We start from the raw sequence: 22930 nt of genomic DNA on the forward strand, positions 1-22930 counted from the left end.
CAGAGCCTCACTTTCTGTTTTTTTATTTTTATTTTTTTTAGATTTTATTTATTTATTTGAGAGAGAGAGCACAAACTGGGTGAGGGACAAAAGGAAAAGGAGAGGGATAAGCAGACTCTCCACTGAGCAAGGGAGCCCAACGTAGGGCTTGATCCCAGGACCCCGAGATCATGACCTGAGCTGAAGTCAGACACTTAATCGACTGAGCCTCCTAGGCATCCCTTGAAAGCCTCACTTTTTAGATTCAAATAGCCCAATGATTTTTTGTCAACTTTGACATGAGCTGCATTGGGTCATGATGTTGCCAACTCTGCCCTTAACATCAACTTCCCAACTCATGGACGGAGAATGGATGGTGCCCAGGAGGGAGGGTCAGAAGTTTGGGTTGGAGCTCGGGTTCTGATCTTTAACACTTCATTCCTTTAGGCTTGTTCCCACATCTGTTTTCTGAGATGACTGAACTAAGTCATCTTTAAATCTTCCTCCAACTCAAACTCTAGAATTCAAGGGTTATCATCAGAATTTCTACAAATGACTGCTGAATGCAGATAATGTTTAGATTTGTTTTTGTTCATTTTGGAAAATTGATTATTTTTGCCTTAATAAAATATATGTACAACTAAAATTATGATTTTATTAATGAAATTCATAAAGGAAAAATACCTTTGTTACTATATATCTCTAACTCTCCATCTCCTAACCAAATACACCAAAAAAGTGTGTTTTAATGAGATTTTTGATAAATTAAGGTTGCTTGGGATCTTATTATTAAATAATAGTAGACCAGATTGTCCCATGCTAGAGATTGGGCATACAAAGATGAATGAAACATGGGCTCTTCCTATTTTAAATCCATCCTCCACACTGTTATTGATGTAGATGAAACATGTAAGATGTTTCATGTCACTTTAAAACTCTTCAGTGTTGTCCTTGGTTTTATCTATTTACTCAACAGATATTTATTGTGTGTTTGCTATATGCCAGAAATTGGGCTTGACACTGTGCTAGAGTGAACAAGATGGACATAAATGTTTACTTTTCTAGTGGGAGAATTCAGGTAATGAATAGGCAAACAGCAAATACACTAGATTTTTTCAGATTGCTGTAAGTGCTTCAAAGAAATAGAGCAGTATGTGAGATACTTAATATCAGTCCAGTTTTACCGATGTGACTGCCAATTAAACTGACCACTGAATGACGATGAGGAGGAGACAGAGGATGCAGCTGGACTTTTAGACATAAAAAGCCTGAGGTGGGAAATACTTAGATATGTTTAAAAGAAAAAAAATAAAGAGATCAACAGAAACCAGTTTCTGATGCTTGGTAAGCAAGGAGGAGAGTAATGTGAGAAAATTCAGACAGGTAGGCAAGGGTCAGATTGTGTAAGGACTTATAGGCTAGGATACCTTTTTCCTAAATGCAATGGGAAGCCATTGTAAGGTTTAAGTGGGTGAATGGCATGACCTACACTGTGTTCTGAAAGGATTATTCTGGCAGCTCTGAGGATAATAGTTGCATGTACATGTTGGCTGAAGTAGGAGCAAGGGAGAGGTCAGGAAGCATGGCAGCAGGGAGAGATGACCTAGGTAGAACAGTAAGGGGATTTTGATGGCTTGGACTTAGGGTGGTGGCAGTGGAGAGGCATGGATAGATTTGATATATCTTTTATAAATGGAGTTGACAGGACTTGTTGATATGGATGAAGGAACTGAAGGAAAAGAAAAACAAAGATAATTCCAAACATGTGGCTTGAGGAATGGTAGATACTGGTGTCATTTTTAGAGATGGAGAAGACTAGGGAGAAAAAGGTTTAGTAGACAAGGAGGAATCAACAAATTCTGGTGGACTTGATGGGTTTGAGGTATCTTTAGCCAATTCAAACAAAGATGTGAAGTAAATGGTTGGCTATATGAGAGAAGACAAATTTGGGGTTTGGGAGAACAGAAATGGTGTTTTTATCTGGGGACTAGGTGATGATCACTTAAGAAGAAAGAGAAGATGAATAAGAGAAGAAGGGCCCTGGGATACACCAACATTTTTGGTCCCAAGCGGCAGAAACCAAAGCAAAACAGCTTGAACAAATAAGGAAAAAAGGGAATTTATCAGAAGGATCTGGGGTATTTCAAGAATTGGAAAGGGACTTCCATGGACTCCAGACATCTATTTTTTTCCCAGCTGATTCTTTGCTGGGCCCATTTGCATTATTCTTTTCATCCCAAGAGCAACTCTTTATGCTTCTCTCTGTGCACGGCAACCACATAGCTTTTACATTCTCATCTTTATTCAAGAGAAGAGTCTGGACTTACTGGTGGATTCTTATACCAATTCCAAATTTACCAGGAGGATCTGATTGGCTCAGCTTTGGTCACATGGGCACCCTACTTCAATCAACTATGCTCAAGAGAGTCATGTGATAGAAACATGGTTGTGGAAGCTTCATCTTGTGGGTGAAGGTCACTTTTCACAGAAAGGAGGTTCCTGTCAGTTGGGCATTAACTTCATCACCACCTGGGCCATACCTTCTTGCTTATTTCAATTTTGTACATGTGTCAATTGCAGTTCTCATAGATTCCTTCATACTCTGTGTTGATTCATGTCTCCATGCCTTTCTTAAAGCTGGTGCCTCTGACAGAAATGCCAAGGCTTATCATTCTTTGCCTGTCTGTCTTAGTCTGCTCAGGCTGCTATAACAAAATGGCTTAAACTATAGAACTTTCCCTCTCACAGTTCTAGAGGCTGGAAAGTCCAAGATCAGGGTGCTGGCATAATTGGTTTCTGGTAAAGACTCTCCTCCTGGATTTCAGATAGCCTCCTTCTTACTGAATCCTCATATGGTGCGGAGAGCGAGTGAGCTAGCTCTCTGGTGTCTCTTCCTGTAAGGGTACTGATCCCAGTGTAAGGGCCCCATGCTCATGAGCTCATGTAATCCTAATGATCCCAAATCCTCATCCTTAAATACTGTCCCTTTGGGGGGTTAGGGCTTCAAAATATGAATTTGGGGGAGGGACACAATTCAGTCCACAGCACTATCTAACTCTTTCCCATTCAGGTCCCCTGATACTTCCTCTAGGAATTCTTTCTAGATTCTCCAGGAAGCCAACGACTCAGCTACTACCCTTTCAGATTGGAAGCACCTGGGACACATAAGGATCTGTACACTTACCATATTATGTTCAAACCTCTTGTTCACATCCTGCCTCCCCTCCAGGCAGGGGCTGTGCTGAATTCATTACTGTATTTCCAGCCTCTGGCACACAGTAGGCTTTTATAATGCTGTTAGAGCTCAATAAGCAACTAGTGAAGGAGACAATACCAAAGGACAAATCATAATACAGTCTAATCAGTGCAATGATAGGTTCAAGGTGCATAGAAGAAAGATTACTAATTCTGGCACCTGGGGAGGGGAAAGATAATTTCACAGGGGCTGTGACTTCAGAGCTTGAATTTGGAGGGTGTTTAGGAATTGGTCCATAAGACATTGGTGTGTGTGTGGGGCGGGGGGTGAGGGGAGGAAATTGTGGGGATGGGACAGCCATTTTAATACTTTGCGTGGTATTGGAACATAAAGAGGGATATGTCAAAATCCCTGCCATTGGGAGGTGCATTTTAATTAGGTAGGTGGGAGTGAATTGAATCAAAAAAGAAGGGCTGCCAGAGCTAAGTGTGGAATTATTTGCTATTTGTTGTTAAGACAGCCAGCCAGTAATGCCACAGTGATTTGCAACAGAGAAACAAATGTATCTGCAGAATGTTTAGTAAAAGGACTCACTCAGCCTCTTCCTCTGGCCTGTATGAGAAGGCCTAGGAAGGCCTGGCCAGAGAAAGGGAGGACCAGCCAGAGAAAAGAGGATTAAAAAGAGTAGAATCTATGGACAGGAAATGCTTATTCTTACACTTTTTGACCATTATGTGCTGTTTGGTAGCAGTACTTTATTCATAAAATACTGGTGGTAATAACATCCTAGCCAACCATTGTAATTCTATTCCCCACTATTGATGGCTGGGTTCTGCTTATCCTTCAGGTCTCTACTCACATGTGATTCCTCAGAGAGGCCTACTGTCACCGCTTAGTCTCAAGTCCTCTCCCCCAGGGCACTCTTGGAACACCCTGTCTTGTGCTTTGTATTAGTTCCCTATTGCTGTGTAACAAATACCCACAAACTGGCTCAGAGCAACACACATTTATTATCTCTTAGTTTCTGTGGGTCAGAACCAGTTGCCCAATAAAGCCTAGTATTTAGTAGGTGCTCAGTAAGCATGTGCTGAATGAATGAATGGCTTGTTCAGAGTCACCCTGCTCGTCATCGGGTAAGTCTGTCAGCAAGGTGTCCTATCTTTTCACTACAGCCTTTCCTGCCCATGAGCATAAAAAGCAAAAAATGAAATATTGTGTAGGAAGGAACCATTGTGCTGCTTGATGAAAATCATTGGAGATTCTGTTCTTACCAAGATTGTTAAGTTAAAATGTGAACTACTTGACAGAGCTTTGCTACCTGGAGCATGGGATATCGACTTTGATGTCCACTAACTGATGTAATGAATTTTCTTCAGCTTTATTTTCTATTTGTTACCACCATAATTGAAAGAGCTCAAACATTCCCTTCTAGGATTTGAAAAAAAAATTGAGGGAAAATGCTATTGTTTTCATCCTCACATAAACTTTTGGCCTTGAAAGATATGAAAGCCAGTTAGGATTTAATAAAGAAATTCCTATCATGGTATAGTGGAAAATGTCAGATAGAGTAGATTTGAACTCTAGTTTTTTTTTTTTTTAATTTTATTTATTTGACAGAGAGAGACACAGGGAGAGAGGGAACACAAGCAGGGGGAGTGGGAGAGGGAGAAGCAGGCTCCCCGCAGATCAGGGAGCCCGATGCGGGACTCGATCCCAGGACCCCGGGATCATGACCTGAGCCGAAGGCAGTCGCTTAACCAACTGAGCCACCCAGGCGCCCGAACTCTAGTTTTAACTGTAGTTCTGTGAACTTAGGGAAAGTTCTTAACCTCTCTGGACCTTAATATTCTCATCTTAAAATTTTTTCTACAAGGAAGGGTTGTGGTGAGTTTTAAGGGAGATTGTGTGGGTGAAGCTGCTGATGTTTTCTAGGCTCTAAAGAAAATGGTTACTTTCTTTTCTCATCATAGACTATAGAAGAGTAAAATAACTTTAAGCTAATGAGACTGTGAAATGTTCAGAGAAGACAGGAACTGTAACTGCCACTTCCCAGTCTTGGGTTAAGGAGAAATATGCCCTAGAGCTCTGTCTTAGGAATGGGGAAGAAAGGATGACCGGAGAAATGACTTACCCTCCAAACACTTGGGAGTGGATTACCACTGAGACTAAAGCAGCCCTCAGCTTAGCTGAATTCTCATTCTGCTATTCTCTGAGGCATTCTGGAAGCAAGTAGGAAGAGTACTCTTTAGCAGAAATCATTGGACCACAGTAGACTGAAAGAGGATGCCCCACTTTTACTATTTCTTCTCTGTTGAACAGCTTGGAGCAGAGTGCCTACATGGCAAGATAAAGTTTAAGACATGAGCTTATGTTTTGTTCTCCTTGTTTTCTCTTTCTGTTTCAAGAAGGTAATTGAGACTTCACTTTCTCTTGCTTCCAGGGAAATGTGCTTTGAAGTTGATTGAAGGAAGCACGTTATAGTGGGTTGGGTTTTCTGTGATCTCGCCAGGAATTAGGGAGAGAAGTGAGTGTCTGTGAGAGCAGGGAGGCCAAATCTCTAAGAGGAAAGAAGTAGACCCAGGACTAGAAAGGGACAGGGGTTGGTGGTTTTGTAAACCTAAGGACACATGTCTTCACAGTCCTTAGAGGTGGTGGGACCCCAGAGGAAGGTGGCCATGAGGGGCAACAAAGGTTAGGCTTCAGGTTCCAGAGCTACCAGGTCCAGCCAAGGATCTCACATCCAAACCTGGCCTGTGAAACAGATGCTCTTGGTGCTCTGCCCACAACTCCAGACCCCATCCCTTCAGTGTGTTCCTGTGGGCTTCTAACCTCCAGTAGGTACATCTCTTTGCCATAGGTGTTCCTCTAAAGTCTTGGAAGTTTGCTCTGCTCTTCATCAGAGTAGGCCAAAAGTGCCAGGGTTAACACCTCCAGGAGGAGCCCTCTTTCAATGACTCCAGTAAGCTGAAGTATAAATGCCTCAGCTCCCTTGCCACTTAGGATAACTTTGAAGAGTGTATTTTGCAGTGTTTTCCATAATTTCCCCACAGGGTTAAGCTGCAGTTGTCCAATCATTTAATTGCTGTCTTTGCTTCCTTGCCTCACTTCCTCCCTCCCAATACCAGTGCTACCCACACCTCTCGAATGAACTACCTGCTCTCAAGTCCTTATCTCAGAGCCTGCTTCCAGAGAACCCAAAATGAAGCATCAGGGAAGCAAGGGAGGGCCCCTCCCCTCATAAACAAGGACATTGAACACATCAGCAGTGACCAGCGTAGGCCAAAGACTGGAGGAGTTTTCCTGAATCTTCTGTTGTGAGACAGATCTTGGCACCTTCACATATCTCAGGGGTGAGTAGAGTGTAGCGAGGTGGGTGGTAAGGGTCCCACCTAAATGACTGCCAGAAAAGCTGAGTGTTCTGTCTAAACACATCCTTCCTGCTTATCTCCATCTTTCATTGTCTCTGACCTATTTTACAACTTTGGAAGTTGCAAGAAACTGATGCTAGGGCAAGGATTATTGTCTATAGAAACGCAAATTAGTCATGTCTGGTGCGATGCAATTGCTTATTGCTATATGGACGGATCCATTCTGTGCCTATTTGCAAATTCACTTTGGCATTCCTTACCGGCCTACACAGGTGTGTTTCTTTGAACTCTTCTAACACCTTCCTGGTTCTCTCATCATTTAATGACTCATATAAAATTTTCAACACATGCTCATTTTATATTTGTATGAAAGCCATAATTGTACCTTTTAAAAAAATTACCCTTTAACAGGACTAAGATTAAAATTCTCTCTGGCCTGGTGTGATGGGGGTAGAGTCAGATTTAAGGAGGCTTCTGGCAGGATGCACAGGAGCTCAGTAACACTGGTTGTTGAACCCTTCAGGGAGGGAAACTGTAATTCTGGACTGAGGTGGAAGGGGACACTTTTGTTCCTTTTGAATTTTGAATTATTATCTATTCAAATGAATTAAAATTGTGAAGAAAAAGCTAAATAAATTTATTTTAATAAAATTTATAAAAGTTTAAGAAAATTTATAGATAAAATTTTAATTAAATTCTAAAAATTAAATTAATAAAAAAACCCCACCAAAACCTAAAAAAATTTTTATGTCTCCAGCTCCCTTTGGGTCATGAGTTTGGAGTGGAGGAGTGGGAGAGAGAGTGGACAAGTCTACTTATTTTGGCTATTAGGGTTTCTTTGTGGAAATTTTTTTTTTTAGATTATTTATTTATTTGAGAGAGAGTGAGCGAAGGGTGGGGGGAAGGGGCAGAGGTAGAGGGAGAGAGAGAAACCTCAAGCAGACTCCCAGCAGAGTGCAGAGCCCGACTCAGGGCTCATCCCAGGACTGAGATCATGACCTGAGAGGAAATCAAGAGCCAGCAGCTCAACCGACTGAGCCACCCAGACTCATCTGTGGAAACTTTTTGGAAGTATTACAAGGTTGAAAGATAGAGAGAGAGAGAAAGAGATTACTACACATATTTGGACTAAGATAATCTTTGCAATTGTGCACATGTGTAGTAGATAGAATTCTCCACAAATTTGGGGTGCCCCAGACAGTTATTTTGGTTTTTCTAAATCATTTTGCCATGTTCATTTTTCTAAGAAGTAACACATGAAAACAGTGCAAAATTCAAAAAGCATACAAGTTATAAAGTAAAAAAGAAAGCATATCAGTAGGTAACAGTTTTTTATTTCAAAAAATCATGCAATTATTTTTGATTCCAGTGTAACTGTGCTTATTTTAGAATAACCGTAATGTTCCTCTCCTCACATCATTAGAAAAAGAGCTGCTCTGGGGAGGTTGACTGTGCCCGTCTCTTCTTCTCCCAGCACCTGGGACAGAACCCCACAACTCCGGGGCCCCTCCCCCACCTGACAAAACCAGCCAACCTCCTCGCTGAGTGTTTATTATTTTACCTTTGTTGGGAACTAAGTGAAGTAGTGAAAGTCATACAGCCTTCGTTAGCTGATTGGAAAGAAAAAAGTTGTTTTAATTTTATTGCAGTTGAAACAATTAACAATAAATTTTTTTTTTTTTTTGGTCAACATTTAATAGTTGAATAGCTTATTCAGTAGTTGGTTAACGTCCACATTCTGACGATAAAAACAAATCTAATTCTAGGTTCGACTAAATGTCGAATGCTTTAGAAAGGTAATGTGCTTATATAAATGCTTAACAACTATAATGTGGTGTTGGTTTTGTTTTTGTTTTCTTATGAGTAGGGATTCCAATTTTCCTTTTGATTAACTGGATAAAATAAAGTAGTAACATTGATTTTTATTATAGGATGTTAACTACCTGCCGAAATGGCATGATACTTAAACTAAAATGGTGCGTGGAGGTTAATGATTTTTCCCAATTCTTATTGATGTGTAAAGGCAATTGAAATGTTTACCAGAGTCTGGGGCTTGAGTTTTAATCTAGAATACTCATAATTCACCTTAGTTTCTAATTTTTTTTATCCAAATAGCTTCACCTTAAATTGCAGAGTTCTCTTTAATTGCATCTTATAGTTCTTTCCTCTGGGTAATGGCATTAGTTTTAAGTGTTTCTGAAAAATAATTTATTCATCGGAACAGATAGTGGAAATTATACCTTTAGTTAGACTTTACGCATACACATATATTTACTTAGTTTAAAATTTTGTGTAAGTACTCATACATTCAGAAATTATAACAGATCTAAGTGTCTAAGTCTCCATTTTATTTATCTGTAAAATTGAGATATTAGTAACTGCCTCATAGATTGGTTGAAAGGATGAGATGACATATCTATGTAATACTCTTAGAATATTGCCTGCAGAAACTAAGTGCTCCATGAATGTGATTATAATAATTATTATCATTAGTGGTAGTAGTATAATTTTAATTGTACTGGTGAAAGATTTGGGTGATGGAAGACTTCTAGAAGAAGGTGATATTGAAGCTAAATTTTGAAGCTGGAGAAAGAAGAAAGAAAGGATAAATGAAGTGGAAGAAAGGCATGGAGGGGCAAAAAGCAACAGAAAGTTCCAACAGTATATATGGGGAATGGAAGGTGGGGGAGGCAGATAACACCAAGAATGGGCTCAGTTAATGCATTTGAAATTTATACTAAAAATAAAAATTTATCCTGAAAATCAAGCCATTAAAAGTCTCAGCAATAAATAAGATAATCAGATATTCATTAGCATTTATCCTGAAGAAATAATAAAGCAGGTACCCAAAGATATGCTTTCAAGAATGTTCATATAAAGTGTTGCTGATATATCAAAAATTTGGGAACCATGAAAACATTTAGCAATGGAGAATATTTATTAAATAAGTTTGTGCCAAAGTCATGATGATGTTTATGTGCGTTTATCTGTTAGCCTGAAAAGTTGTGCATATCCTATTGAGTAAAAAACCAAACAGGTTTTAAAATAGTTATGGTATTGTTTTATAAAAATACATATGGATGTATGTGTTGGTGTGCTGGGAAGCATCTGGAAGGATATACACGAAAATGTTAACGGTAGTTATCTCTTCGTTGTGGAATTCTGGGTGATTTAGAAGCTTAATCATTTTAATTTTCCTTATCTATTTTCCCAGTCATCGCATAATGAATACGAGTTAAAGATTTGATTGAACAACAAAAGGGAAGGAAAGTGGTTATATTCGGTCGTACTAATGTTGTTCATAAATCAAGGGCACAACTCTTTTGTATGAGAGAGGACAATCTCCTAAGTGGTGCTGGGGAAAGCAGATTGCAGTGAGTGGGAGGATCCCGAATGAAGAGGCAGCATAACCTCCTGGAACTGAAAGAAGGAAAAGAAACTCCGGAGCATCTAGAGGAAGACATGGGTTAAGGGAGGATTTTGAAATGGTGAGGAGGAGGAGCCCTTACAAGCTTACATCCTACTGCATTTATTCTTCCTGAAACCCACTTACCTTCTCCCTTTCTTGACAAATCTCCGTATTGAGACAGAGGTCCTCAGCTGGCCTGCTGCTGGCCGATTTCCAACTTTCTGGTGTACTGCCAAATTTTGATCAAAGTGTAAATATGTATTTTTGCTATAACCGCATGTATCATGGCAAGGTCTTTTAGGTAGGGATGGAGGTGACCTTCTAACTGAAACAAATCCCAGCTCCGTGTTACCTCTGAATTTGTTTTTTTTAAAGATTTTATTTATTTATTTGAGACAGAGAGAATGAGAGACAGAGAGCATGAGAGGGAGGAGGGTCAGAGGGAGAAGCAGGCTCCCTGCCGAGCAGGGAGCCCGATGTGGGACTCGATCCCGGGACTCCAGGATCATGACCTGAGCCGAAGGCAGTCGCTTAACCAACTGAGCCACCCAGGTGCCCACCTCTGAATTTTATACACTTATGCAACAGCATTACAAGCCTCAAATCCAGAGATGCAGGTATATGAGTTCTATATGTGTCATTTAGGAGCCTTGTTATAATTTTGGGCAGGTCCTGGAACTAACAGGACCTTCAGTTTCACTTACAGTGAAACAAGCTAGTGTAAATGAAAATGTCTATCGTGGAAGGTAGTTTCAGGTTTAAAAACCACGATGTCTGTGGAGGTGCTTAGGAAACACCAAATCTAACACACGTTTACAGAGCACCAGTATGTGTGCAATAGGTCATGTGCTACATGGTAAAATTGAAATAACCTACAGGTGTAATGATCGTATGTGGTCCCCTGAGCACATGGCACTGTTGCTAACCAGTTATCTCCCCCTACCACACTGTTGCATGCATATGGCTTGCAATTCCTGTGTTTTGAAGTGTAAGTCATTGACTTGTTGATGCAGGTCACAATTTATAGATTGAATAGATACTGAGTTCCAGGAACTGATTCAACGAGAGCTTGGGAGTGAATTTTACAGTGATTTTTTCAGACATAGCGAGAATTTTTTTTTTTGTCACCGGCATGTGGTTTTTTAGGAGCTAGACATTTTTTATGTTCCCCCTTAAGAGGGGGTGGTAGAGAATGATGATCTGTGAATTGGTTGTGATTGTTGAAGGGTTAATGCTCATCCCCTGCTTCATATGTTGGAAAAGGCCCTTCCGTTATAGCACGTGGTGCCAGTCACCACCATCCTCAGGAAGTGGTAGCCCTTTCTGATGCTTTGGGGTGACACGAGCAGGGAACAGCCATGGTTCTGACTTAGTGACTTGGGCAGGGGATATTTTGAAGTGCTCTGAAAGTAAATTTCCAGGCCCTTGTTTTTAGAAAATTAACAGAAGCTTATAGATAAGGCTCATTCCACAGTGCACCAATGTCTTTGGATGACAGCTTTGGCTTTTCCAGTGCCTTCACATAATAATAACTGCCACCTCCATAAACACTAACTCTATGGCAAACACCATTCCAAATGCTTTACATGTATGAACCAACTTAATCTTCACCAGAACCTTCTGACGCAGGATCTTTGCTTTGCCCTGTTTCAAATAAGGTCACGTACCTAGTAGGTGACAGAGATGGGGTTTGAACCCAGTCAGTCTGGCTCTTGAACCTGAACTCTTAATCATGATCCTGAGTTTTCTTCCAAATTTAATCTTCACAACGGCCTTTGAAGTAGTCAAGATAGATTTTATTATTGTCATGTTTTTGGATAAGAAACTAAAGTTTTGATGAACTTAAGGGACTCAACTCAATTAAAATCAGTATTCCAGGGCCTGCCAAACCTAGTGCAAATCTCTCTTCTCTGCACTAGAGCCTGATTAATTCTTTTGATTGCCAGGAGACGGAAGCAAGGCAAAGAGCTTTATGCATACAATTCTAGGCTGTGATATTCAGTTATTACCTCTTGCTGGGGGTGGGTTGTAATCTTCCCATGTCAAATGTTTCTGAGCCCCAGTGCTGCTCAGTGCACGGGTGGAGGATCGTGAGTGGGGAGGGGAACGTCAGTGAGATCTTGCCTGAAGCCTAGAGCCAAGACCTTGGAGGGACTGGCCCTACAAGAGTAGGGGATACACAGCTGCCTTTAAAATTTTTCCCTAGGATCATAAATTGTGGGCCCATGTTGACATCTGATTGGAACTTACATTTTTCTTTTCTGAGGATATAGGTAAGCAGGCCAGATTTCTAAACAAAGGGGCTTTTTAGCCAGGAAATTTGCAGATGTTATTTGCTTTCCTCTCTCACTGCAGATGTGTGGCCTTTCTTTTAGGAGGGGACACAAAGACCTTGGCATTCCCTACTTTCAAGATCAATAGTACCTGTCTAGCAGGTCCTTCTGTGCCTAGGCAAAGGGAAACCACAATGGTCTTCTACCGCAATGTGGGTCTTTGGAGGATTTTCCATCACAGTCACAAGGCTGGTAATTAATGGAGTCAGGACAGGAGCCCAGTGCTTTGGACCTCTCCTCTGTTGTTACTTCTCTGACCTCATGGTACCTCTATTGAAACTTTTGAAATGTATGTATTTATTTATTTGAAAACTTTGTTGTTTCACCTTTCACATTTACTTTTTTAAAAAAAAGTGGAATTGCTTATTTTTATTGACATGCTGTTGACAAACAATATATTTTTTTAAGATTCTATTTTTTGACATTTTATTTATTTATTTTTATTACTGTCTGACAGCGAGAGAGGGAACACAAGCAGGGTGAGTGGGAGAGGGAGAAGCAGGCTTCCCCCCCCGAGCAGGGAGCCCGATGCAGGGCTCCATCCCAGGACCCTGGGATCATGACCTGGGCCGAAGGCAGACGCTTAACAACTGAGCCACCCAGGCACCCCAACAAACAATACTTTTTTTTAAAAGATTTTATTTACTTATTTGAGAGAGAAACAGACAGAGAACAAGTCGGGGGGAGGGGCAGAGGCAGAGAGAGAAGCAGACTTTCCACTGAGCAAGAAGCCTGACTTGGGGCTTGATCCCAGGAACGCTGAGATCATGATCTGAGCCAAAGGCAGCCGCTTAACCGACTAAGCCACCCATGCACCCCAACAGACAATATTATATTGGTTTTGAGCGTACAACATAGTGGTTCAACATTTATATGCATTACAAAATGATCACCACAATAAATCTAATGCTGAGAGAAAAAACTCTCTAAGGGCCTGAGATATAGGGGAAGGCTTTTTAGATTTCTTTCTAAGCCAGTGTGACTATACATTAACTTTGTTTAAACCAAAAGCCTCATTTATGACCCACCCAGCATACATTGTACACCTGCTTTGTCAATGAGTAGTCTAAAGGAAGACCATCTTGTCCCTAAGATATCGATCAGTGCTCCTACTCCCTGCATTCCCTGACATGAAACTTGTGCTTTCTGCCTGTATGCTTATCTATAATCTTTTCAGCTTTCACAAGGTTTAAAAAAGTATATAATCCTGTAAAAACTGTCATTCTCCTGAGTACTTTCTTTCCTGTGAAGAGTATGTTTCCTGCGCCCCTGTCCTAACTTGGGTTTGAATCAAACTTTCCTTACTTTTAGAGATTCTAAAAGGTCTGTTCATTTTGTGGTTATCATCTGTCACCATATAAAGTTGTTAAATGCAATTAAATATGCTGTGCATTGTATCCCTGTATCTTATTTCTTTTATAGCTGAAAGTTTTTACCTTTTAATTTCCTTTCCCTATTTCACCCATCCTCCCACCCCTCTTTTCCTTTGGCAACCACCAGATCGTTCTCTGTATTTATTTCTGTTTTGTTTTGTTTATTCATTTGTTTTGCTTTTTAGATTGCCTATATAAAATGAAATCATACAGTATTTTTCTTTCTCCATCTGACTTATTTCACCTCGCATAATGCCCTCTAGGTCCATCGATTTTGTTGCAAATGGCAAGATTTCATTCTTTATTATGGCTGAGTAATATTCCATTGTGTATATATTCCATTTTATTTATTTATTTGTTTGTTTATTTATTTATTTATTTATTATTTACTTAACTTTTAAGTAGGCTCCATGCCCAGCATGGAGCCCAATGCAGGACTTGAATTCACAGCCCTGATATTAAGACCTGAGCCAAATCAAGAGTTGGATGCTTCACTGACTGAGCCACCCAGGCGCCCCATATACTACATTTAAAAAAAAACTGAAGCAAAATTGGCACGCTATGTTATATTAGTCTCAGGTGTACAACACAGTGGTGCCACAGTCTATATGTTATGTTGTGCTCACCTCAAGTGTAGCTACCATCTGTCACCACACAATGCTATTGCAGGACCAATGACTATATTCCCTATGCTGTGCATTTTATCCCTACAACTTATTCATTCCATAATCTCCCTATACAACTTCACTCATTTTGCTCATTTCCCAAGCCCCTGAACATAATTTTAGTGTAACTGCTGATAGTTCTTCTGTTGCAATAGAGATACCTCAGCGGTCTCTCCAGCATGTAGGTTTTGGTGTCTGGCTTGGCTACTTTACAAATTCCTACCCCCCCCCCCCCCCGCCAAGTTTCTCTGTAAAATAAAACCTATTTCATGAGGTTACTGTGAGGACTAATGAGTTATTACATATAAAGCATAGTAAGTGCTCAGTAAATACAAACTCTTATTATTGTCAGAACAGGGAAGGAAACTGGTATCTTTTTTTTTTTTTTTTAAGTAGGCTCCATATGCAGCTTGGAGCCCAATGCAGGACTTGAACTCACAACCTTGAGATCAAGACCTGAGCTGAGATCAAGAGTCGGACTCTGAACTGACTGAACCACCCAGGCACCCCAGGAACTGATATCTTTTGAGTGTCTACGGATAAGCACTGGGCTGTCGGGAGTCAGCATTTATTAGGTCCTTGAATAGTCAGGGCAGTCTTTTGAAATCGATACAATTGATGTTATTTAATTGGAACTAAGGAATCTGAAGTTTTGACAGGTGATGGATACTTACAAAGGTCATGAAGAGAATCAGAATTTGTTACACCAAAATACCCTTTTTGGCATAAGGATTATTTTCGGATGAATATTTTTAAGAAATAGTAGACACGGGCGAAGCTCTGAAAACTGAGAAGTTATCCTTTTCTGAGATACATCTACATTTATAAGAAAAAATCCCCATCTTTAAACGTGTCTTTATTTCTGTACCAGGAAGAGAAGGATGACCAAATCTCTAGAAACTTTTATCAGTGGAGAAGGCAAGGATGTTTGCTGTGCTTTTCCTGGTAACTTCTCATAACTGGCTCCCCAGTTTGTGGTTAGCTACAGATGGTATTTAAAGTGGTGGCTTGGGCCACTCCAGTTTCTCAGTTTTCCTGGATCTCTCCCATGTATACAGGAAGTATGTATGTTATTAAATTTCTGTTTGTATTTCTCTGTTAGTCTGGCTTTTATTACAGGGGGGTCTCAGCCAAGAACCTTGAAGGGTAGAGGGGAAATTATTTCTCCTCTCCCACTAACACATAGTCTGCTCTGCCTGCCACTCTTCTCTGCCTTCCCTAGATGCACAGAGTTGGAGGGTGGGAACAAGAAGGGTTTAACAGGAATTCGGATTATGATCCAGTTTCCCAAGGCTTATGTTAAAAAAAAAATAGTTTAAGAGCAGATCTTAATTCTGAAGGCATGGAAGGTGGTATACACATTGATAGGTTATACCATAAGAAAGACATCATGGAATTTGGAAATGCTTTATAAAGGCCTATTTCAGATGGAAAGTGTTTTGAATTATGATGTGTTGAGGTTCGACAACTGAGAAAAGATGTTATTTGGGGGGGTGACAGAGGTGAAGATGGTGTGAAACAAAGCAGGAGAGCTGATGGTCTGAGGTGAGGTGGCTATAAAATCCCCTCACTCAGGCTTCACTCTAGATTTTCATTTCCACACCTTCTCTCATTTCAGGGCTGCCAACATTCTTGGCTGTGAAAGCCTGGTTCTTTGTTGTAGGTCCGTGGTAACACGTGTGTATGAACCTGGCTTGCAGGAGCTGCTCTGAGGAGTGCCCAGAGAAAGTGGTGGATCCATAGAGAAGGAAAAACTAGGTGCAGGGACAGGGCAGGGACCTGTAAAGGCCAATCAGCAGTGGCCGCTTCTCCCAAAGCCAGCTCCTATAGGATCCATTTGTCCGGGGACGAGTGTCCTTAACATTCAACCCTCTTCCCCACTCTCTCCAACTTTTATTTAAAAAAATTTTCACCTCCTTATGTTCACTTTTTTTTCTTTCACTGAATCATTTGGGAAAAAGTTGCAGACACTGTGACACCTTAGCTTAATATTTGGGAGAGATCTCCTGAGAACAGGGACATTCTACGACACAACCACAGTATCATTAGCACACATGTTTTTGTTGTTGTTATTAACCCTTTTGCCCACTTCTGAGAGCTTATTATTTTTTGGTCTTTTCAGAATTTAAAAATCAATAAACATAAAACAAATGAAGTTAAATAAATAGTTTAAGTTATAATCAAATCTGAAGTGTTCCAAAGTAAATGAAATAGAGCACGACATGCCTGACAAACAACAAAGCGATCCCTTAATTTATGCAATGCTGTAAACTGGCGTTGAGAGAGATGATCTGGAAATTCAAATGACTTTGGTGTGGTTTGAGCTCAGGTGCATCTGCTATCAGAGGAAGGGTGAGCGTGGGTGGCTGAGGGTGGAGGTTAGGGGGACCCTTGGATGCCCTGCCAAGCAGTTCAGAATTTATCCCCAAGGCAATGGTGAAAGGAATGTTTTAAACAGGTCATGATGTGTTTAAATACAAACTTTGGGAAGACGCTCTTGAAGCTCGGGTAGATGGATTGGGAGGCTGTGGGAAGGGGCAGGAGGGGTAACTGGGCAGGAGACTTCAGAAATAGCAGGAGGGAAGATAACAGGACCCTGAACAGGCAAGGGGGACTGGCCAGGAAGGACGTTACTATTGCGAATCAGAGGAAACCAACCATCTGCTTCATGCCTTCTGACCTTCTGGAAAATTACTGAATTGTGTCAAAATTATAAAAATAAACCCTGGAGTTCTCAACAGTGCCTTTCCTGCATCATGGGGAGAACTATTAATATTACTTCTTGGAGTGCACTTTATTTTCACATAGAGACATTCCTAGTGATAAAGAGCTCCTGCAGTGATCCAGGAATGTGGAATTCTTCATTTAGTTTGATTTCACTGTATTGTTTAAATCTATCCTTTTGGGGAGGGTTTGGGAATTGGCTGAGTTAAAGAGTAGGAATATTACCTACCAGTGTACAATTAGCAAATAAATTGTGGTGGGATTAGATACTGACTTTTTCAAACCATATATACAAAAGATAATTTTGTGGAGCCCAGCACATCTTTATATTTATTCAGAAATTAGAAAATGCCTCAAAGACCAACAGCATCCTTAAAGATAACATGTATGATTTTGAACCTGAAAAAGTGTTGTAGGTAGACACGCAAAGATCCTCCTTCTTTAATTAGTGCTGCTCTAAATTAGCAATTACCTCCATCATCAGTGTATTGATTGTGCACAGAAGATGTGGGAAATGTGTTTGCTCATTACACATGCACAGATTCTGTGTTCTGGAGTCCTCGCTGTGTGGAGCACATACATACCCAAGAGAGTGGCAAAGTCAGGGTCGGGATGGAGTGATCTTGGCACTTGCAGCAACTCACCCTGGGGAAGGCATGTGGGCAACAGGAGGACCTGCAGTACCTGGTGTTGGGAAGCAGAGACAGTGACTGAACACTGGGGGGAAGAGCTATCACAAGTGTGAGGGCTATGCAAGGTCACAGAGTCCACCGCACTCCACTGGGGGGAGTGGGGTCTAACAGAGTAGAAGGAACGTGGGAGAAGCAGGGCAGTCAAGTCAAGAAAACAAACTTGCCTATTTCTGGCAGAATGCTTGCTTTAGCTTCACGGGTGGTGCACGCAGTTCGGGGTGGGGGTGTGGAGAAACTGAAGCAGATTAGACACTTATGGGAATTTCCAAAATTGAAGCAGGCAATTTTTTTTTTTTGCTCAAGCATATAGTCATCATACATTTGTTCATATTCCATGTCACAGTAATCCCTTGTATTAGTTTTCTAGTGCTCCTGTAACTAATTATCACAAATGTGGTAGCTTAACACAACCGAAGTTAATTCTCTCACAATTCTGGATGCGGTTAAGTTCAAAATCAAAGCGTTGGCTCTGCTCCCTCCGAAGGGCCTGGGGGAGGATCCCTCCTTGTCTCTTCCTACCTTTTGGGAGTTCCCAGCCACCTTTAGTGTTCCTTGGCTTTTAGACACATCACTCCAGTCTCTGCTTTGTCATCACCTGGCCTCTCCTCTCTGCATATCTCTGTGAGTCCTCTTCTCATCTCATGAAGATACCATTGGCTTTAGGGTTAAACCCAAACCCAGGATGAGCTTATCTAGAAATCCTTAATTACATCTGCAAAGATCCCATTTCCAAATAAAGTCACATTCACAGAGATAAGGGTTAGTAGCCCTTGGACATATCTTTTTGGGACCACTCTTTAACCCACTAACTTGAGTCACCAAGAGTATGAATAAGATACTGTCCATCCATTCAGTATGTGTGCTAGACTCTGAGCAAGGATTAAAAAAGGATGAGTAAGACATAGGGGGTGCCCACATGTTACTCACAGTCTAATGGGTAGACGTCAGTGAGTGATGCAGGCAGGCCCCTCAAATCGAGTGTGGCAGGGCCGAGGGGAAGGTGTGTACAAGTTGCTAAGGGGGCCCAAGGGAGGGGGCAGCCATCTCAGCATGGGGTGGGGCTGGGGTGGGCTTGAAAGTGTTTCTGGAGGAAGTGCAGGCAGAAAAGAGATGAGCAAGGTGAAGGAGGTGGGAGAAAGGCTTTCCAGGTGGAAGGTCCAGCACGATCAGAGGTGCAGATAGAGGTGAGAGAAAGACAGAGCATGGCACAGTCCAGAGCTGTGGGTCTGATTGGAAAACAGCATCTGAGGTAGGGGTGGTGAGAGGGGCCAATGAGGGAGGGACAGGGTCAGATCAGAAGAGCCTGGCATGTCACAAGCAGGGGTGGGGACATTGTTTTGAGAGCAAATGGGAAACTTTGTAAGTTTCCCTATGAAGTTCCTTGGAAACTACAGAGTGCTCTAAAAATGTGGATAACATTACTAATATTTTTTAGCATATGCTGGACACTTAGTACAAGAGCTTATATTTGCAGGAAATGTGTTTTTAGCATTAGGAGGAAAATATGAAGGGTTGGTATTGCTAAAATTACTTTTTCTAATCAACCTGACTAAATTAAATTTGAAACAACAGCTATTTAAGAGGAGTGACTGGAAATGACACTCCTCTCCTGGTAGGAGAGAAGCTTCAAGAAGCACATGGGCCATTGCAGTTCTGTCTGCACAGGACAGAGCACCAGGGCAGGGGCTGGTGAGGTGGGTGAGTTCCCAGAAGATCTCCACACCAAGGCAGTCCTGGGAGCACTGGCCCCTTGCGGCAGCTAGGATGGTTATGGAGAGAGATTCAAGCTCAAGCCTCACGCTCGGGTTGGATCAGAGTGGAGGCTGGGGTTGCTGATCTCCAGTGATGACGCAGTCTTCCATATGCAAACAGCATGGCCTCCATTGTTTACAGTCATGACTGTCCACCCACTGAGCCAAACTTGGACAGTAGGAGTTGATCTTTATTAGAACCTTCTCCATCTTCCTCACACCCCACCTCCCGTTGCTTATTAAGTTTTGTGGATTTTATCTCTGTTCACTTGTCTCCATTCCCTACCGCCACTGTGTGGTCCAGCTCTCCCGTGGGCGTGGCTCTCTCCTCCTAACTGGTCCTCCCACCGCCAGCCCCTCTTTGGCTTCAGTCCCCCCTCCATATAGCAGCCAAAGTGGTCTTTCTAGACATGAATCTACTTCTATCTCTTGTGTTTGCGCTCCACCCCATGGCCTCTGCCCTCTTTCTACTCCCAGTTCCCAGTGCTTCTTCTGATACGGCCTGGGAGGCAGGCACCCCTGACCTCACCCTGTCCTGGGAGAGAGGCCTGCCCCTTTGCCCATATGTGTCTGCTGCCCATTCTACTGCCTCTGCCAAGGATCTCCATCCATCTTTAGGACCAGCTCAACTGTCCCGTCCTGCAGGAAGCCATGCTCTGTCAACGCCATTATCATCTGTGAGCTAGTCACCGCCGAGGATGTGTAATTATCACATCTACAGTGTGCTATTGTAACTGTCTATTTATGGTCAGTCTCTCCCACTGGACAGTGGGCTGCCAGAGGGCCAGACTCCCTTTCCTTTACCTCATCATCTCTGGCCAAGTGCCTGACCAAGGATGATGGCTCAGCGAGCAGTAGATGAATAAAGGGTGAATATGCACTTTCTAAACAGGGGCCTTTACAATCCCAACTTTAAACTATACTACATGAGAATGTCAAGGTCTAAAGCACACTGGGGGAGACCTCTGGTCTCCTGGCATTTTGTTTTTGATGTTAATTTTTCTGTTGCTAGCATACAGAGCTGTGCTGTCCATTTCAGGAGCCACTAGGTGTGTATGGCTATTGAGGCCCTGAAATGTGGCCAGTCTGACATAAGGCTAGTGCTCTAAGTGTAAAATACACTGTACATTTTGTTTGAAGACTTAGGACAAAAGAGAGACTATAAAATATCTCATGAATACTGTTTTATGTCAAGTTCACATTCAAATGATAATATTTTGGTACAATGGGTTAAATAAAATGTATTATTAAAAGTAATTTCACATGTTCTTTTGTATTTTTAAAATACAGCTGCTAGAAAATTTAAAATTACATATGTGGCTTGCATTATATTCCTGTTGAACATCGCCGGTACTGAGCCTGCCCTGGTAGGGGTAAATATTTAAATTGTTACAGCAACATTTTTTAACCGGGTATAAATGTTTTTGTTCATTGTAAAGCAGTTTGAAAGTATAAAGATTAAAATAGAAATCTTCAGTGGTGTCATCTCTGAGATAAGCAGATAACGCATTTTGGGGATGTTTTCTTTCTGTATATAAAACAAAACTGAAACCACACTACATATCTCCTTGAGTACCAAGCTTTTTTCACTTATAATTATGTTGTAAGAATTTTACCATGTTACCAAATATTGTTAGAAAAAATGATTTTGATAGGTGCAGAGTATTCTGGTAGGGGTTCAGGGTGCCATGCATGTCCTCTCTTTTCTGAGTTTCTGGCCAGTGGAATATACACATAGGGATCAACAGCCAATGATGAACATAGAACTGTTTTATTAGGGGGTGCCCACAGAAGCTCCCAAGCACCCATCTTTCATCACTCGGTGAAAGATGGATTGGAGAAGATAGCTTTGGCCTGGGTCTGAGTCTTGAGACCTGCATGGTGTGTGTGTGTGTGTGTGTGTGTGTGTGTGTGTGTGTGAGAGAGAGAGAGAGAGAGAGAATGGCAAATGACCTCCCCAAAACTTCCCCATACAAGAAGAGGGGATGAAATGCCTTATGCCTTCCCCTGTGTTCTACAATGCAGTAGAGAAGCAAATATTATTCTATTCCCTACAGTTCCAGATAGTATTAGTTCAGGCTGAGCTGTTGTAAATTGTCCTAAGTCAATTTGGCTGGTCACGTTGTTTGGTTGCCTCCAAGGATCATAGGTAAGTGAGAGCCATGGTCCCCTCCCCCATGACCTTGCTACCTTCATGTTGCCATGAAGTTTCACTGAATCCTGTTGCTCGTGTGAACACTTACGAGAAGCAAGACCACCACAGTCATAGGTCTGATCTTGTAATCTTGGTGAAGCTCTAGCTCTCTACTCTTGACACTCTTAAAAGCACCTTGCAAGAAAGGTTTACTGCAGGCAGATGGAGCAATATTCCAACTAGAGGTAGGATTAGCCAGCTTTTCAGTTGGTTCAGGGAATAGAATTCTCTGTCAAGTAGCGCAATGTAGTATTATGAATGAGACCAAGCCCTGGTATCCCACTGAAGTAGACTGTTGGGCTCCTCACATTTTTATTCTCCGTTAATGCTGTAGTGGAAATACCTGTGCGGTATTTTGAGCCAATCTGCATGTTTAAGCACTGTTTATTTCAACAGTGAGAAATTATTTCTCAAATATTCCTTAATGTTAAATGAATGACCTCTGTATTTTAGATTAAGAATTTGATATTTGAAGTGATTGTCATGGAATTTCTGGAGTTGGGACTTCTAATTAGGATCTTTCAAATGTTAATTAACACTCCTGGGGTGTATATTTCTGATAAGGGTTCTTCAAATGTTAACTAACCTACCCTGTGGGGTAGATTGAAACTAATTTAGACACACATACACACACACATTCACACACACCCATTACACTTCCTATACTGATGTACTTTAAAGTAAATTATAGACTTTATAACATGAAAAGTCTGAAAAATTTGGAGGACTGTACAATCCTGAACTCACTTTTCAAAGCCTTTAAAATTGAAAAATTGGTCTAGAAACATCATAAGAACAGGTTTATTAATGAGTTTCTTGGTTCAGACTGGATTTGTTGTCAAAATAAAATCAGTTGAGCTGGAAGATGCAGGAACTATTTTTTCTACTTTTCTTTCCCTAGGTCATTTTGGTTTTTGTTTTGTTTTGTTTTTAGTGTCAGATATTTGTGGGACAGGGGGTTAAGCTATTAAAAATTACATTAAAAACACAAAATAAAACAAAAACATCCCACAAACAAAAGATGATTTAATAGTGGGAGGAATGTGAAAAATAAAATCTGTAGTTTCTCTTCCCAGATGAATTCACTTTGCTGTTAATAGCTGCTATTGTTCAGACTCTGTGAATCTTTTTTTTTTTATTTTTTTATTCTTATGTTAATCCCCATACATTACATCATTAGTTTTAGATGAAGTGTTCCATGATTCATTGTTTGTGCATAACACCCAGTGCTCCATGCAGAACGTGC

At 41.2% G+C, this 22930-nt stretch overlaps 1 long non-coding RNA gene across 1 annotated transcript in view; it reads left to right on the forward strand.

Annotated features, from left to right (window-relative positions):
* Nucleotides 1–22930, forward strand: part of LOC145720228 (uncharacterized) — a 54406-nt gene that overhangs the window by 23786 nt on the left and 7690 nt on the right. The window lies entirely within an intron of this gene.

Source organism: Leptonychotes weddellii, chromosome 2, assembly GCF_054177405.1.
Source record: "Leptonychotes weddellii isolate Sample4059 chromosome 2, ASM5417740v2, whole genome shotgun sequence".
Taxonomy (NCBI): domain Eukaryota; kingdom Metazoa; phylum Chordata; class Mammalia; order Carnivora; family Phocidae; genus Leptonychotes; species Leptonychotes weddellii.